Consider the following 17,170-nt stretch of genomic DNA (forward strand, 5'->3'; position numbering starts at 1 on the left):
GGAGCTGGGCACCTGGCGCCCCGCGCCCCGCCTCGGCCGGTCTCCCCCTGCCCTGCGCCGCTGCTCTGCTGCGCTGCCCGGGGCCCTCCGGACCGCAGAGGGGTCCGCGCCTCCGCCGGGAGGGCAGCAAGGACCGCAGCAGGGAGCACCGGGTTCCCGGGCCCGCAGCCTCGGGTGCCAACACCCGGCCCGCGCCAAGCAGGACCATGAAGCCGGGTCGCCGCAAATCCACCCCAAAGCAGCGCCCCAAGCCTCCGGCTGAGCCCCGAGCCTCCGGCTGAGCCCCGAGCCTCCACCTCCGCCGCAGGCCCCTCTCGCCGTCGCTTTCCCAAGGCGACAAAACCAACACATTCTTAGGGAGATCCGAAATCTGCAGAAAAGCACCGATCTGCTGATCAGGAGGGTTAGAGAGATATGCCTCCCATATACTCGAGGAGTGGACTTTTGCTGGCAAGCTCAGGCCCTACTGGCCCTACAGGAGGCAGCAGAAGCATTTATTACTCATTTATTTGAAGATGCCTACCTCCTTCCCATTCATGCCGGGAGAGTTACCCTGTATCCCAAAGATAGTCAGCTGGCCAGGAGGATCCGAGGTTTACAGGATGGACTAGGCTAAATACTTGAGTACCAATGGACCCTTGAACCCAGGAGATTAAAAATCTAATTCCTTTCCGCTTCTCCAATCCATCTTCGACATTTTATCATCATATACATCTCTTGAGCACAGTTCACCAGAGAATCTTGGATTGTTTTAGATAAATTTTTAAATAAAAGGTTTCTTAAAGATTGGCCAGAATTGCCCTCTCTTTTGTGTGTGTGTGGGGAGATGTTTGTAGGAAAAAATATGAGCAGCGTCCTCTGGAGTCTGTTATCAGGTTCTTTAGTGGAGATTTCATTCCAAACAGTAATAGGAACTGGACTTGGGATGTGCCTAAAAGCAACTGAATTAAAAACAAAAGGCATCAATACTCATAATTATTTCAGTATGATATCCAGATCATGAAATATATATATATATATATATATATATATATATATATATATATATATATATATATATACAAAGAAGGACAGGCACTTGAATATTGATGCCTTTTGCTTTGGCCCCCCAAAAACCCTTGCAAAGTACATTCCTAAAACTCCTATTTCAAGGTTCAGAATGAGACATAAATTTTAGACATGGCTAATACAGGAATGTCTTTAAAGCCTTGACAATGCCTACTTGTTATGGATTTTTATTGGGGAATGAGGAGAGGGAGAAAAATAAATTATTATTAATTGAACATTTTTAAAAATAATGCACACTAAATAAAGAGAAAGATGGTGGTCTCCCATATAGAAATTGGAAAATTTGAAGGATTAAAATTAAGGAAAATAGGATAATTTTCCTGTACTAATTAAGACAACTATTAAGTTTTATGGGGATTTTTGCCTATTTTCCCCCCTATTTTGATTCTCCTTTCATAATATGATTAATATGGATCTATGTTTAGCATGGTTGTATATATATGACCCATATTAGATTGCTTTCTCTCAGGGGAAGGAGTGAGGGGAAAAAATGTAAACTCAAAACTTTGCAAAAAAATGATTGTTGAAAACTACAGTTGCATATGGTTGGAAAAATAAATAAAATAGTTTAAAAAAAAGAATTCAAATGCAATGAAAATCCAGGACAGTTCTGGACAGGACTTTATATCACAATTTTATCCAATGTCCCTCCTCCCCCCAAATTCGCCATCCCTTTTTTTTGTTTATTTATTTTATATTATTACAATGATCTTGTGAGAATAATCATAACCCCCCCCCCCAAAAAAAAGATGAGAAACCTCAAGAATAGAGAGAAAGGAAAAAAGTGTACTTCAGTCTGTGTTCATATTCCAATGGGCTCTGTCTCTGGGATGAGTCAATTTCCCCATCATAGCCACCAGAAAAGTTGCTCCAATATTTTTCCCACAGTTGCTGTCACTAACTGTATTTTCCTCCCCTCTCTCATTTATTCCTTTCTCTCTCTCTCCTTTCATCCTGTCCTTGTTCAGAAGTGTGTTGTATCTGAGTACCCTCTTCCATGATCTTCCCTCTCTTCTATCACCTACTCCCCTCTTCCCTCACCCCATTCCCCCTTATCCCGTCTCTTTCCTCTCATTTTTCTCTAGGGTAAGATAGATTTCTATGCCCTATTAAGTGTGTATGTTATTTCCTCTCTGAGCCATTTCTGATGAGAATGAAGGCTCACTCATTCCTCCTCACCTACCCCCGTTCCACTCCATTGAAAAAGCTTTTTCTTGACTCTTTTATGTGAAATATCTTAGCTCCTTCTTCCTTTTCATTTCTCTTCCTCCCAGTACTTTCCTTTGTCACCCATTGACTCTATCTTTTTACTAATATTATAACGTATTCAACTCCTTCCTGTGCCCTGTCTATATATGCCTCTTCTAACTGAATGAGAAAGTTCTTGAGTTATCATTATCTTCTTCCCATGCAGGAATATAAGCAGTTCAACATCATTAAGTTCCTCATAGTTAGTCTTTCTTATCCACCCCCTCCATGGTTTACCTGAGTCCTGTACTTGGAGATCAAACTTTCTGTTCAGCTCTGGTTGTTTCAATAGGAAAGTTTGAAAGTCCCCTGTTTCACTGAAAGTCCATCTTTTCCCCTGAAAGAGGATGTTCAGTTTTGCTGGGTAGTTGATTCTCGGTTATAAACCAAGATCTTTTGCTTTATGAAATATCATATTCCAAGCCCTATGGGCCCTTAATGTAGAAGCTGCCAGATCCTGTGTAATCCTGGCTATAGAGACATGATAGTTGAATTGTTTGTTTTTGGTATTTTCTCTTTGACTTAGAAGTTTTTGAATTTGGGTCTAATATTTCTGTAAGTTTTTCTTTTGGGATCTCTTCAGGGTAAATTCCCTCAATTTCTATTTTACCCTTTGCTTCTAGGATCTCAGGGCAATTTTGCTGTATTATTTCTTGAAAAATGAAATCTAAGTTCTTTTCCTGGTCATGACTTTTAGGTGGCCCAATAATTTTTAAATTATCTCTTCTGGATCTGTTTTCAAGGTCAGTTGTTTTTTCCAATGAGATATTTCACATTTTCTTCTAATTTTTGTTTTTTTGGTACAGTTTTATTTCTTCCTGAATTCTCACAGTCATCAGCTTCCTTTAGTTCCATTCTGCATTTGAAGGAGTTCTTTTTTCTTTTTTTTTTAGTTTTTGCAAGGCAATGGGGTTAAGTGGCTTGCCCAAGGCCACACAGCTAGGTAATTATTAAGTGTCTGAGGCTGGATTTGAACTCAGGTACTCCTGACTCCAAGGCCAGTGCTCTATCCACTGTACCACGTAGCCACCTGAAGGAGTTATTTTCTTCAGAGAGCTTTTTTATCTCCTTTTCCAGCTGGCCAATTTTGCTTTTTAAGGCATTCTTTGCCTTATGGGTTGCTTTTTTTCCCCATTTGGCCTAAACTGGTTTTTAACATAGTATTTTCTTCAGTATTTTTTGTATTTCTTTCAACAAGTTGCTGACTTGGTTTTCAAGATTTATCTGCATAGCTCTCATTTCTCCTTCCAATTTTTCCTCTACCTCCCTTAATTGCTTTTCAGTCTTTTTTGACCTCATCCATAGCCTGAGCCAATTTTCTATTTCTCTTGGGAGTTTTGGATATAGCAGCTTTGATTTTGTCATCATCTGAGTATGTATTTTGGTCCTCCATGTGGCCAATACAATTTTCTGTGATCATCTTCTTGTTTTTCTTTTGTTTGCTCATTTCCTCAACTTATGCCTGATTTCCCACACTTTCAAGGCTTTGGGGGGGGGTTGGGGGACACCCCACAGGGACCTTAAGTCCCCCAAGGTCTTATGAGAGGCTCTGACTGCTCCCTTGCCTGTGTTCAGGGCCTCTCCTCTGCTCTGGAGCTGTGAGGATGGTCTCTGCTCAACTATGGTGGAGTTGTGGGGGTCTAGACTAAAATCTGTATCAGAGTGTGGGCAAACAGCAGAGTACTGACTTAGGGAGAGCAGTGAGACCTCTGCAGGCTACCCAACCCCCTTAATATCTGTGGGCTGAGAGTTCTGGACATGCTGGGTGGCACTGCTGTTTCCTGCTGTAGGTTCTCACCACAGGGCTGCTCTGAGGCTGGCTCCGCACTCACTCTGGTGTGGCAGAGTTCTCTCATCACCCCTTTCAGCTGTTCCCGATGATTAAACTGCCCCTCTGCCACAGACTCAGGTGCTGGCCCACTGTGCTGTGCTGTGGTTATGCTGCAGCTACACTGTGGCTTTTTCCAACACAGGTTCTGGTGGAACAGACCTATCCTGGAGATCTTCTAAGTTGTCTTGGACTGGGAAATTGTATCACTCAGTCTTTCTGGGGGTTCTGCCCTTCTAGTTTTTAGCTAGAATCATAATTTGATGGCTTTTGGAGTTTTTTTGGGAATGAGTTTCCAGGAATTCCTGACTTCATGCCCCATCTTGGCTCCACTCCTAAGTCTCCTCCATTCCTTTTTGAATTTTGTTTTCCATACATACATACAGTCAAAAGGCTTTTTTAAAAAATTAGTAAATATTTAAGTGTCCTGCTGTATAGGACTGGTGAGAAATGGAGAAAAATCATCTTGCAGAGTTCCAGCTCTCTCTTTTGGTTGAATGGTGTATAATCTGTACCTCCTAGCTGGCAAATTGAAACTATTTCCAAACTCCTATTGGGTAGCATATATCATAGGCATATCTTTCAATGTCTCTCTAACCTTCTCTCAGTAGTACTGCAAAGCACTCTCTCTGGCTTTCTCTTTTGTTGTCTGCTTGTGTCTCCTACAAAGTATTTTTTCAAATATTCCACTCCTAGAACACAAGAACAACCCTAGAGAATGCCAGAGTACTTAAAAGTCATCGCAGTCCAACCTTTCCTGTTTATTCTAGCACCTGAGAAAAACAGTAAATCACAGGGGAGAAAGCAGCTTCCATCAAAGGATATTTTTAATCTTTAATTTTTTAATTATTTTTTAATGAAGAAAAAACAATTTTCCTCTTTCCCATTAAAAAAAGAAAATGTTATTTCAAAAAATTTTATTTAAATTTTTGTTATTATAGAAGTAAAGCAAATTTCTGCAATTGAAAAAACAGACTTTTTTTATACCCTGAATCCCTCAGCTCTTTATTAAGAAACTGTTCATCATTTCTCTGGTATCATGATGGGTTTCTATGTGAATTAGAATTCTTAAATCTTTCATGATGGTTTGTTTTTACAGTATTATTATAAAAAACTGTTCTTGTTCTCACTTTACTCTGCATCAGTCTTTGCTTCTATAAAAAGTGTTGCTATAAATTTTTTTGTTTGTTCTTTTCCTTTTTGATCTTGGTGGGGTATAGACTTATTACTGTTATCAGTGAATCAAAAAGTGTATACTGTTTGGTAATTTTTTTTTTAGTACAATTTCAAATAGTTTCCAAAATGACTTTCCTAATTCAAGGTTGTTTCAGCCAGTTCTCTAATATTCATCATTTTTCTTTTTTTTGTCAGTCTGATGGGTGTGACATAGAGTTTCAGAGCTGCTTTAATTTCCATTTGTCTAATTATTAGTGAGTTGAAACATTTTTTCACATGGCTATTCACAATTTGCATTTTTTCTTTTTGAAAGCAGCCTTGGTCTTTTATCCCTTGAAGAGTTCTTGCCTTTATGTATTTGGAAAAAATTCTTCATTTTTTAAAAAATGAAATCTTTTTCAGAAAAAAATAAACTACTTGCAAAGATTTTCCCAATTTCCTTTTAATCTTAGCTTCATAGGTATTATTTATGCAAAAGTTTTTTTAATTTCATGTATTCAAAATTGTTAATTTTATCTTCCATGACGCCTAAGGGAAACTTTTTTTTTTAAAAATCCTTAAATAATTCTAGTCTTTTGATCTTCTTAGAAGATTTTTTTTCAGGAAAACTAGTTAAGAGCAAGTAATTAATACCCTGGCAATTTCTGTTCCTTGTTATCACCTCCTTCCAACTAATTCTTATATGTTAATCTTTTAAAGCAACTGAAGCTGTTTAGTTTGAAGAATTAAAGACACTGTTTTCATGTCTTTGATAGACAGCCATGATAGTTTTTTTTTGTGAGGCAGTGGGGTCAAGTGACTTGCCCAAGGCCACACAGCTAGGTAATTATTAAATGTCTGAGTCCAGATTTGAACTCAGGTACTCCTGACTCCAGGGCTGGGCACTCTATCCACTGTGCCACCTAGGCATCCCCCAAGAGATTTTTCCCTTGTAACTCCATAGTTTTTAGGGAGACAGAGATGCTTAAAAATGGTTTAGGCTTTTTTGTTTTTTTGTTTTATTATTATTTTTTTAGTTATCAAGATCCAGCCATCTTCAAGCATAGTTTGGGTGTTCATTTTTAAAATGTGAGAGGTTGAGACCAAGGACTCCTAAGATCTTTTCCAACTCAGCATTCATAAAGTTGTTCTGGGAGTTCAAAGGCAAGTATCAATGGGAGCTAGATGAGTTAGGGAACACTTTATAAGGAAGAAATGGGATTAGAACAATATCATAAATATTGGATACTATATAGAAAGTCCTGTAATAAGAATTAGGAGATTAGAGATGTGAATAGATTGTTCTCAATGGAGAAGAGATTTCATGTAGTGAAAGAATGGGAGATTATATTGAAAAGATATTTTGGGACAAGATTGCCTAAGGCCTTGAATATCAGATTAATTGAGTTGTCATTCAGTAGGTTTCAGTCCTGTCTGACTAGACTCTGTGACTACATATTGGAGTCATTTGCCAATTTCTTCTCTATCTCATTTTACAGATGAGGAGCGTAAGCAAAAAGGTTAAGTGATTTACTTAGTGTCATATAGCAAGTGAATGGTGAGGGTAGATTTGAATTAAGGTCCTCCTGACTCCAGGGCTCTATCCGCTCTATCCACTGTTCCACTAAACTGTCTCTAATGCACTGAGTATAGAACCAAATAATCTTCCTATTTTCTTTTAAAAGAGTATTACTGATCATGGGATATAGCACTCAGGTCCTTGTTTTTCTCAAGTTCTGGACTTACAAGCTTGGGGTCTATCATGCAAACTTTCCCCCAAAGATTTTATTCAATAGAGCCCAATAGGGCTCATTTTTGTCTCCATCTGGATTTTACTATGAGAACTTTCCAAATAAATTTATTCACATCTGAAAAGAAAACAAATATATTTTAGGTAGAAAATGGGCTTTAATTTTACTATACAAAAATATAAAAAGTTCAAAGGACTCATCAGAGCAGATGAAAAGATATAGAAAAGACATAATTCCCATAGGAGCACATAAACAGTCAACAGAGTCGTCCTTTTGTTGTGGGTTCTGCTTTACCACTGGGCCAACTTTGTGCTACCCTGGGATTTTTGACTCTCTTGGGAAGATTACTGAACAGCATGGGAGTTGGGGGGGGGTAGTTAATGGGGCACATTCCAGTGGATTCTTATCTAAATCTTGGAATCTTCTAAAGTCCCTCTCAGCCTCCCAATGCTACAGTGCTGGAATTTGGATTCTCCTTGGAAACATACCATGGGGGCTGATACAAAAATAAATGCCTGCATTGTACAAATAACTCTTGATAACATTTGGGAGTAAATACATGTCTTCTGCTCTTCTCTCTTTAGAAGACAACCCCCAAAAAGTCTTCCATCTCTAACTAGAAAGTATTATACTGCCTAGAAAATCCATTCTCTAACTAGGACTTCAGGAGTGACATTGCCTATAAACTTACCAAAATCTTATATTTCATATATTTCTACATGCAATTAGGCAGCTAAGTGATGGAGAGCTGGACCTGGAGTCAGTGAAGATCTGAGTTCAAATCCAGCCTTGAACACTGTTTGACCCCTGACCTCTCAGCCTCAGTTTTCCCATTTATAAAATGGAATTAAAAGTACCAGGGTAGCTATGAATAAATATATAAAATGAGACAAGTTTATAAAGCACATTATATATTAAATGCCTATATAAATGCTAGCTTATTTTAATTAATAATTTAATTATTTTAATTAAGGCTCTTGGAAGCCATTATCAGCTCTGGAGGGCAAATCTTTTTCCTACCTTCCCACCACTAGGTTAATCTGAAAAAAAGGGAAAAAGTAAAAGAAACATTTTTATAAATCCTTAGAAAGGCTAGCCTCCTGAGTGTTCACCTTCTGATCTGAACTAAGCCAATCATCTTGTGAACAACCACAGTCACTGAAACTTTATCTGGAGTTATCTTTAGATTTCTTAACAATGTGATGTTCTGTAGGAAGAAAAGTATGACCAAGCAAAGGATGCAAACAAAGGCAATCTCATCCAGGTAATCTCATCAATATGATGGGGGTAGGAGAATCCTGTGATCAACCTTTTTCCAAGGGAGAGGGTGAGGGAAAGGAAAGGGAAGATTGGGTATTTAAACTGCTATAAATAAGCAAAATCTTTTGTTGAGATGTATATTGTTTTATTATGGAGTATTTATTTGTTTTTATTAAGGAACACTATATTAAGGCCTTAGTCACAGATTGGAGGCTTGAGAGTTAATGAGGAATTCAGAATGATTCTTAGGTTTTGAGCCTGAGAGAATGCCTTCTACCATAGTAGGAAAGATAGGAGAGGTGGAAGGTTTAGGCAATCTTGTAAACAAACCTATTGTTCAAGGTCTTTAATTCAGATCACACAATGTCAGTTCCTGGCAGACAGGACTGGTACTAGTTGAGCTGGGATAACATTACATCTTAGAAGATGTAACACAGCGTTAGAGAATAAGAATCATAAGTAGCACAGACTTACACATGGTAGGTATTTAATAAATATTTCTTCAAGGAATGAAGAACAATCAATCACACCATTAGCGATTATGAACCATGTTACTTAACTATGTTAAGTGCTGAGGATACAAAAAGAGACAATTCTTGTCCTCAAGTAGCTTATAAGTCTAATGGGGGAGACAATATGCAAATAAATATATACAAGGAAAGCTATATACAGGATAAATAGGAAAGTAATTAAGAGAGTAAAGGCACTAGAAATAAGAGGAATTGGAAAAGGCTTTCTCTAGGCAGTGGAATTTTTGCTGGTACTTAAGGTAGCCAAGGAAGGCTAAAGTCTGAGTAAAGGAGGAAAAATTTCCAGGGTTGGAGGAAAAGAAAATGCCCTAGAGCCAAGAGATGAAGTCTTCCAGCCAGGAGACCAGTGTCCCCGAATCAAAGGGCTTGTTAGGGAGTAAAGTGTAAGAAGACTGGACAGGCATGAAAGGCAATAAGAAATCACTTATGTGGGTTGGCTAGGTGGTGCAGTGGATAGATTGGCCCTGGAGTCAGGAGTACCTGAATTCAAATCCGGCCTCAGAACCTTAATAATTGGCTAGCTATGTGGCCTTGGGCAAGCCACTTAACCCCGTTTGCTTGGCAAAAACCTAAAAAAAATTCACTTTATGGTGGGGGGTGGAATACAGTTTAGGAAAATCATTTTAGTGACTGAATAGAGTATGAATTGGAGTAGGAAGATTTACCAGCAGGCTATTACAATATTCTAAGTGCAAGATGATGAGGGTATGAACTAGAAGGCTCAGTGCCAGTGTTAGAGAAAAGAAGGAAGGTGGGTGGGAGGTATTGAAAAGGGGAAATCAACAGGCTTTAGTCACAAATTGGAGACTTGAGAGGAATTCAGGATGACTTTCAGGTTTTGAACCTGAGAGAATACCTTCTACTATAATAGGAAAGATAGGAGAGCCAGAGGTTTTAGGGATAAAGATAAGGAGTTCTAATCTTAGTCTCACAGTAGTAGATAGAATTGGGTGGATTCTTGAAACATCATCTGATCCAGCTTTGTCCTTTCAGGCAGTTGGCAGTCTAAAGGAATAAAATCAATTCAATCCAACAAATATATAAGTAAGGCTGCTAGGGGGAGCAGTAGTCTTGGAGTGACCTTGGACAAGACACTTAACCCACATCCAGGGCAACCTCCAGTCATCCTGATTCATATCTGGCCTCTGGACCCAGATAACTCTGGAGGAGAAAATGAGGCTGGTGATTTAACACAGCATCCCCTCACTCAAATCCTTGCTTGTCATGGTATCACCTCCCTCTTGTCTTCTTTGAGAACAAAGTATAGGAGTGTCTAGGTGGCATTGTGGATAGAGCACTGGTCTTGGAGTCAGAAGAATGACCCTTGGGTACTTAATAATTACCTTGTGATCTTTGGGAAGTCACTTAATCCCATTGCTCTGGCACAGTGATAAGAGTTTTGCACTTGAGTCAAAAAGACAAATTCAAATTTCATCTCAGATAAGTTATGTGACCCTGGGAAAATCTTTTAACTACTTTCTGCCTGTTTCCTCATGTTTAAAATAGGGCTAATAATAACACCAACCTATCTATGATGGCTTGATCTATGATTGTCTATTTGTTCTTCATATCACTTGATAATTTTTATTTGTTTACATTTTGTCTTTCCCATTAGACAGTGAGTTCCTCCAGGCCGGAAGCTGTCTTTTGCCTGTCTTTGCAGTCTTAGTGCTTGGCACAGTGGCTGACACACAATAGTCACTCAACAAATGCTTCTTTACTGATTGCAAGTGCATACTGTTTCATTCCAGATGCAAAGGTGCCTTCATTAAAGCTCTATAGTGTTCAAGCAGCGTCTTCTTTATTTTTAGTAATATAGTAATATATTTATTTAGTAATATTTTATTTTTTCCCAATTACATGTAAAATAATTTGTAACATTCATTTAAAAATTTTGAGTTCCTGATGCTGGGCGAGATGAGCAACCCCTAACAGCAACATGGGGGTGATGATCAACCTTGATGGACTCACTCATTCCATCAGTGCAACAATCAGGGACAATTTGGGGCTCTCTGCAATGGAGAATACCATCTGTATCCGGATAAAGAGCCATGGAGTTTGAACAAAGTTCAAGGACTATTCCCTTTAATTTAGGAAAAAGAACCCTGGTATCTTATTATCTGATCTTGTTATCTCTTATACTTTATGTTTCTTCCTTAAGGATATGACACTCAATTTGGATCAATGTACAACATGGAAACAATGTAAAGACTGACAAATTGCTTTCTGTTGGGGGGGTGGGGGGAGGGAAGTAAGACTGGGAGAAAAATTGTAAAACTCAAAATAAATAAAATCTTTAATTAAAAAAAAAAACAAAAAATACCCCCTCCCCAGCACATAAGGATAATGACTTGCACAGAATAGGAAAATAGCATAGAACTTGGTACCAAATAGGCACTTAATAAATGCTTATTGAACTGACCATAAATATTCCACTTTGAAAGAATGAATCAGAGATCTCTTTGGGGGAATGTCTATGATTTCTTTCTTATCATGACTATTATGGAAATATTTGAATAACTGCACATTTTCATCAAATTGCTTGCTTTCTCAGTGAGGTGGCAGGGTTGGATGGGAAGAAAAGAGAAAACATGGAATTCAGAGTTTTAAAAGTAAAATGTTAAAAATTGTTTTTATATGTAACCAAGGGGGAAAATAAAATGTTAAATAAAAACAACTTTGAGTTCCAAATTCTCCTTTTCCTCCCTCTTTACCCGCCTTGAGATGGTAAACAATTTGATATATTATTCATGTACAATCATGCAAAACATTTCCATATTAGTTATTTTATGAAAGAAAACACAAACCCCTCCCCCCCAATAAGGTTAAAAAATAGTATGCTTCAATCTGCATTCTAACTCCATCAGTTCTTTCTCTTCAGATGGATATCATTTTTCATCATGAGTCCTTTAGAGTCATTTGGGATCATGGTCTGCCAAGAAGGACTTTTTTTTGTTTGGTTTTGCAAGCTAATGGGGTTAAGTGATTTGTCCAGGGTCACATAGTTGTCTGAGGCCAGATTGGAATTCAAGTTCTCCTGTCTCCAGGGCAGGTGATCTACCCACTGCACCACATACTGCCCCCCAAGAAGGACTTTCTGCAAGAAACTTTCCTGATCACACCAACTTCCCCTTTTCCTTCTTTCTCAGAAACCCAATATTTAACTTTGAATTTATTCTATTTATATTCTATTTTATATTCTATATTATATTCTATTTATTTTCTATATCTATATTATATTTATATTCTATCTATATATATCTATATACTTGTTCTCTTCTCCAGTAGAATGTACTTGTTCTCTTCTCCAGTTCCTTAGGTATAGGGATTGTTTCAATCTTTGCAACTGTATATTCCATGCCTAGTACAATGCCAGTCACATAGTGGGTTTTTAATAAAATGCTTGATGCAGAGAATTATGAATGTAGCAGAAACAAATTCTGTAACTTTTGATGCTGTTAAAAGTTTATTAAAGGGAGGAAGACTTTTTGCTCTTGAGATGTAAACTGATTCCTGTTGTCTCATTGTTAAATGTAAAATTTGTAACTATCTCTTCATTCCCATCCCCCAGTTTCTAATCTTCTACCTCGCTTTGGTCATGTAAAGGGGGAGGGATTTCCTTTTTGCCCTCAGTGCCCATTGACATTGGTGTGATGGGAAATGACATGTTGAACTTAGAGGTCATACACCTTTGGAACAGAAAGGACCAGTACATTGTTTTATTGGAGAATACCTGGCCCAGGTGCTAGACCACTCCCTAAGTGCCACCCCTTGTCCAACCTACTACAGAAGTATATTTAAAATTAAGTGCTTCCCCTTCTTGCTTCTTCTTGACTCTATCTTCCACCCTTGCAGGATGTCTGAATCTCTTTCCTTGCTAGGCCATGTGCTCAGTTTACCATGGGCCCCCATGCCATGTGGCCTGAGCGTTCTCTCTCTTTCTCTCTGTCTCTCTCTCTCTCTCTCCCCCAAGCAACTGTGCCTAGCCTTTTGTTATTCACCTTGTCCTACAGTGCTTATTGATTCTCCGGGAGGAAAAGTTTTAAACTTTTTACTTGATAATAATTTGTAATAAAATCCTGAACTGTTTTAAATTCCCAGAGAGTGTGCAAATTCCTTTTTTTTCAGTGGCCCTCAATCTCTATCTTTAATTGGTTATCCCAAATCCCAGTGGCAACATGCTGATGGAATATTTCAAGTTCTCACCAGTTTAAATCTGACCTCCAACACTAAATATGTAATTCTGGATAAATTACTTAATCTCAGTTTGCCTTAATCCATTGGAGATGTAAATGGTAAACTATTCCAGTATCTCTGCCAAGAAAATTGGGTGGACAGTACGGTCCTATGGGGTCATATATAGTGGAACACACTGAGCAACAACAACTTTGCCCTCAGTGTATTTATAATCTAATTGGTGGAGAGACAAGGGATACACAAATAACTCCAATATAAAGAAGAAAATGGAGTCAATGTCATGCAGACTTAGAAAGAGTTATGGAGACATGTGGAAGACACAGTCTCCTGGGGAGACATTTCTACTGGAGGCAGAGCTAGGGTCCTTCCTGCAAATGGAGGGAGAAGACTGGAGTCAAAAAACGTCAGAACTGGAAAGGCATTTGGAGACCATCTACCCCAGAGGTTCTAAATCTCTTTTGTGTGTCATGGTTTCCTTTGGAGCCCTTATCAGAAGGATGTTTGTTGCCTACATTCATAACTGAAGGGGATTTCAGAGATATGCTAGTGATATGCTTTTTTTTCCTAGTCCAAGTTCATGAAATCAAATTAAGATCTTCTGATCTAGTCTAACTTCCTCATCTTGCAACTGAAGAAACAAGACTCAGACTTAAGGTCACACAGAAAAATTAACTAAAGGACCAAAGGACCAGAAGCTGTCCTGTCTTCTTTGTCCCCCTTCCTTCAAGACCCCTCTCCCATCACCTTTCCCTTTTCAGAATCAATCTCCATCCCACCCTCCAGAGGCCTTTACTCTTACCTCTACTTACCAAGGGAGAGGAGGGAATGAAGCATCTACCAGGTTTCCTGGTCACTTCTCCCACAGCCTTGTCCTAGTTATGTTTTCAGAAATAGAACTTTCTGACTTTTTAGGAAACAGTCTCTTAAATACATGTCAACATAGCACTTGGTCTACATCAGAATATGGTGGTGAGGACTGAAGGGTGGGGAGAGACTTTGGTTGTGGAGGGATTATGTGTGGGAAGACTCAAAGTCAAGGTGGATTGGCTTCATTTGTCAAGATTTTCCATTGATTTGTGTTGAAAGAGACCTCAGAGGCAAGAGAAGGTAGTAAGTGAGTGGGGGGAGGGAAGCTTCTGGTCAACCAGCTCATACAGAGTCGTGGTGCTTTGTAAATAGCTTCCTAAAAGGGTATTCAGACTGAGCCCAGTCTCTCAGCTCCACCCACTGGAGGAGACCAGCCTGCAACCTCGGGTTTCTGGGTACACTAGGATAATAAAGAGCTTTAAGAGCAGCACCCGTGGGAAGAAGACCTATTTCACAGCACTGAATAATGATTGCACTGAGGCCCGCCCAGTTTCCCCAACACCCTATGGATCAGAGAGCAGGAAAATATTATTCTTGCCCACGAAGCTAATCACAGTTTCTGTATTTATCTCCTCATGAGGAAGGATGGATATTACACCAAGGGAGTAACAGTGGAGAAGGATGACTGACACTTAACTGACTCCTGGGACCTTAGGTCTAGCCCAGCTCCACAAGCCAATGTCCCATCTCTTCCAAAGCAATTGAATTAAAATTCTGACTTGGTCCTGTCACCTTGAGCAAAAATTCACCTCTCTAAACTTCAATTTCTTCATCTGGGAAATGCAAGATACTACTTACAGTGTCTTATCTCACAGTGTTGTGAGGAAAACTATAGAAATTTGAGCTATTATTCCCAGTCCCTGGAAAAAGAAAATAACAGTATTCCTATTTGAGATTTAATTTCAGGGATTTAATCATGGAATTACAAAGACCCTGAGTTTGAACCTTGCCTTAGATCTTGAGTCTCAGTTTCTTCATCTATAAAGTAAGGGGTTTCAACTTGATGACCTTAAAGGTCTCTGTTGATTCTAAAGCTATGGTTCTGTGATTCTCTTTGCTGCTGTTGTTCAGTCATTCAGTCATGTCCAACTCTTTGTGATCCTTAAGTTTTTCTTATCAAATGGGGTTTTCTTGGCAAAGATACTGGAGTGGTTGAGGAACTGAGGCAAATGGGGTTAATTGCCTCAACCAGGGTTACACAACTAGCAAGTATCTGTGGTCAAATTTGAACTCATATCTTCTTGAGTCTAGAATGTTCTTCTACTAACTGTCCTTAATTCTCTGAGCAGAGGTCAATCAATTCCCTAAAATCTAGCCAAGTATAAGACCCAGTGGGCATCAAAGTAGAAAAGTAGTGAGCAAAATATTTTATGTCTTAGAAGAAGGTGATTTATACTAGATTGAGGAACAGGACAGAGCAAGGAAGAATATGGAGTACACCATCAGTGTGTCCTAGAATAAGAGCCTAAAGGCAGACCAAGGATGTCAAAGATGGTAGCCATGGAAAAGAGTAAGACATTCTGGAGAAAATGGTGATGGTGAAGCTCAACTTGTTAGAATACATTAGAATTAGAATATATAGAATCCATGAAGTTAACATTAGAGTTTCATCTTCTTTGAAAGAAAACTTCCCAGCCCTGGCTAGTCACCTCACTAACCAAACCCTTGGTCACAAGGAGGACCAGGTGTATGACTCAATGCTGCTTGTCCCCGCTACCAGAAAAACAACTCAGAGCAGATGCCAGAGCAGAGGGGGTGGATCAGAGCACTAGTACAGGACAATGTTCCTATTATTAGAGCTATAAAATATATAAGGACAGGTAGTGTGATGTGATGGATGGATAGACTTTGGAGTTATGATGATTTGGGTCCAAGTCCTTGTCTCAGTCATATAGGAATTTTGAGACTACAGACAAGTTACTTAAGATCCCAGTCATCCTAGGAAACTTTCAAAAGAGAGGAGAGGAGATTTGAGCCAAGTTATCTATCTAGTTTCATCTTTCAAGGAATCTTGTATATTAACATGTACAAAAGATATCTTGACTTTTTGAAGGGAAGCTTTTAAGGTTCCATGTAAAATCCTTAAAAAAAATTAATATACAAACATAGCAGAACCTTTCCTCTTCTGAGTTAACCATATGACTATGAAGATGGGTAAGAGTATAATACACATCAAATACCTAAGGAGGGCACAAATCAGAATGCCATGTGAGGTCCAAGAGCGGAAGGATGGTTACTGATTGAAGGGACTAAAGGAAGGTTTAGAGCAGGAGGTGGTATTTAAGTTAGACTTAAAAGAATAGTGAGAATATAATGGTGTGGAGGGTAAAGCAAAACATTTCAGGCCTAGGGAATATTTCTATGAATATTTTTGCACATATGGGTTATTTCCCTCTTTCTTCCATATTTATGGAGTATAGATCTGGTAGAAGTATTATCCCAGGATAAAAGGGAATACACAATGTAAGGGAGCATACTTGTGGGGTAGCTAGGTGGCACTATGCCTGGTATGGAATCAGGAAGACTTGAATTCAAATCCAGCCTCAGATAGTAACTGTATGGCCCTAAGCAAATCACTTTAATACTGTTTACTTTTGTTTCCTCATCTGTAATATAGGGTGAGGAATAAATAGTAACCTACTGGACACAACTGAAATGAATCAACAATTATCATCATAACCACCACTAACAACTTTCAAAATTCTTTCCAGAATGAATTGACTTGTTCACATCTCCACCAACATACTTATTTTCCCAAATCCAAAAACAGCAATTTGGGGGGGGGGGGGGAGGATATGAGATGGAAATTAGGGTTATTTTAGTTTTGTTTCCCAATATTATTAGTGATTTAGGGCATTTTCCCCATATGATTGTTGATAGTTTGGTTTTTCTTCTTTTGAAAACTATTCATTCATATCCATTAGGACGGATTTATTCAATTCAATTCAAGAATTATTCAATTCTTATTCCTCTATATTTGAATTCATTTTCTATAAATCTTAAATATTAGCAAGTTTTAGCAGATAGATTTTTGCATACAAATTTTTCCCTAAGGAATGCTTTAGTTGGGGTCCAAAAGTTTTGACATGTTGTCTTGTGTCATTTTCTTTAATGAAACTATTTATTCTTTATATGATTTATTATTTAACTCATCAATTCTTTAGAATTCATTTAAATTTCATTCCTTTCATGATAGAATCTTTATTGACTGTAATTTTTATTATGTTTTGATCATAAAGGATGTGTTCACTTTTCTGCATTTTGTG

The 17,170-nt window shown here is 38.5% G+C and overlaps 1 pseudogene; it reads left to right on the plus strand.

Moving 5' to 3' along the window:
* Nucleotides 1-206: 206 nt before the first annotated feature.
* Nucleotides 207-616, plus strand: LOC141489607 (histone H3-like centromeric protein A pseudogene; annotated as a pseudogene).
* The last annotated feature ends 16,554 nt before the right edge of the window (nt 617-17,170 follow it).

Source organism: Macrotis lagotis, chromosome 5 (assembly GCF_037893015.1).
Source record: "Macrotis lagotis isolate mMagLag1 chromosome 5, bilby.v1.9.chrom.fasta, whole genome shotgun sequence".
NCBI lineage: Eukaryota > Metazoa > Chordata > Mammalia > Peramelemorphia > Peramelidae > Macrotis > Macrotis lagotis.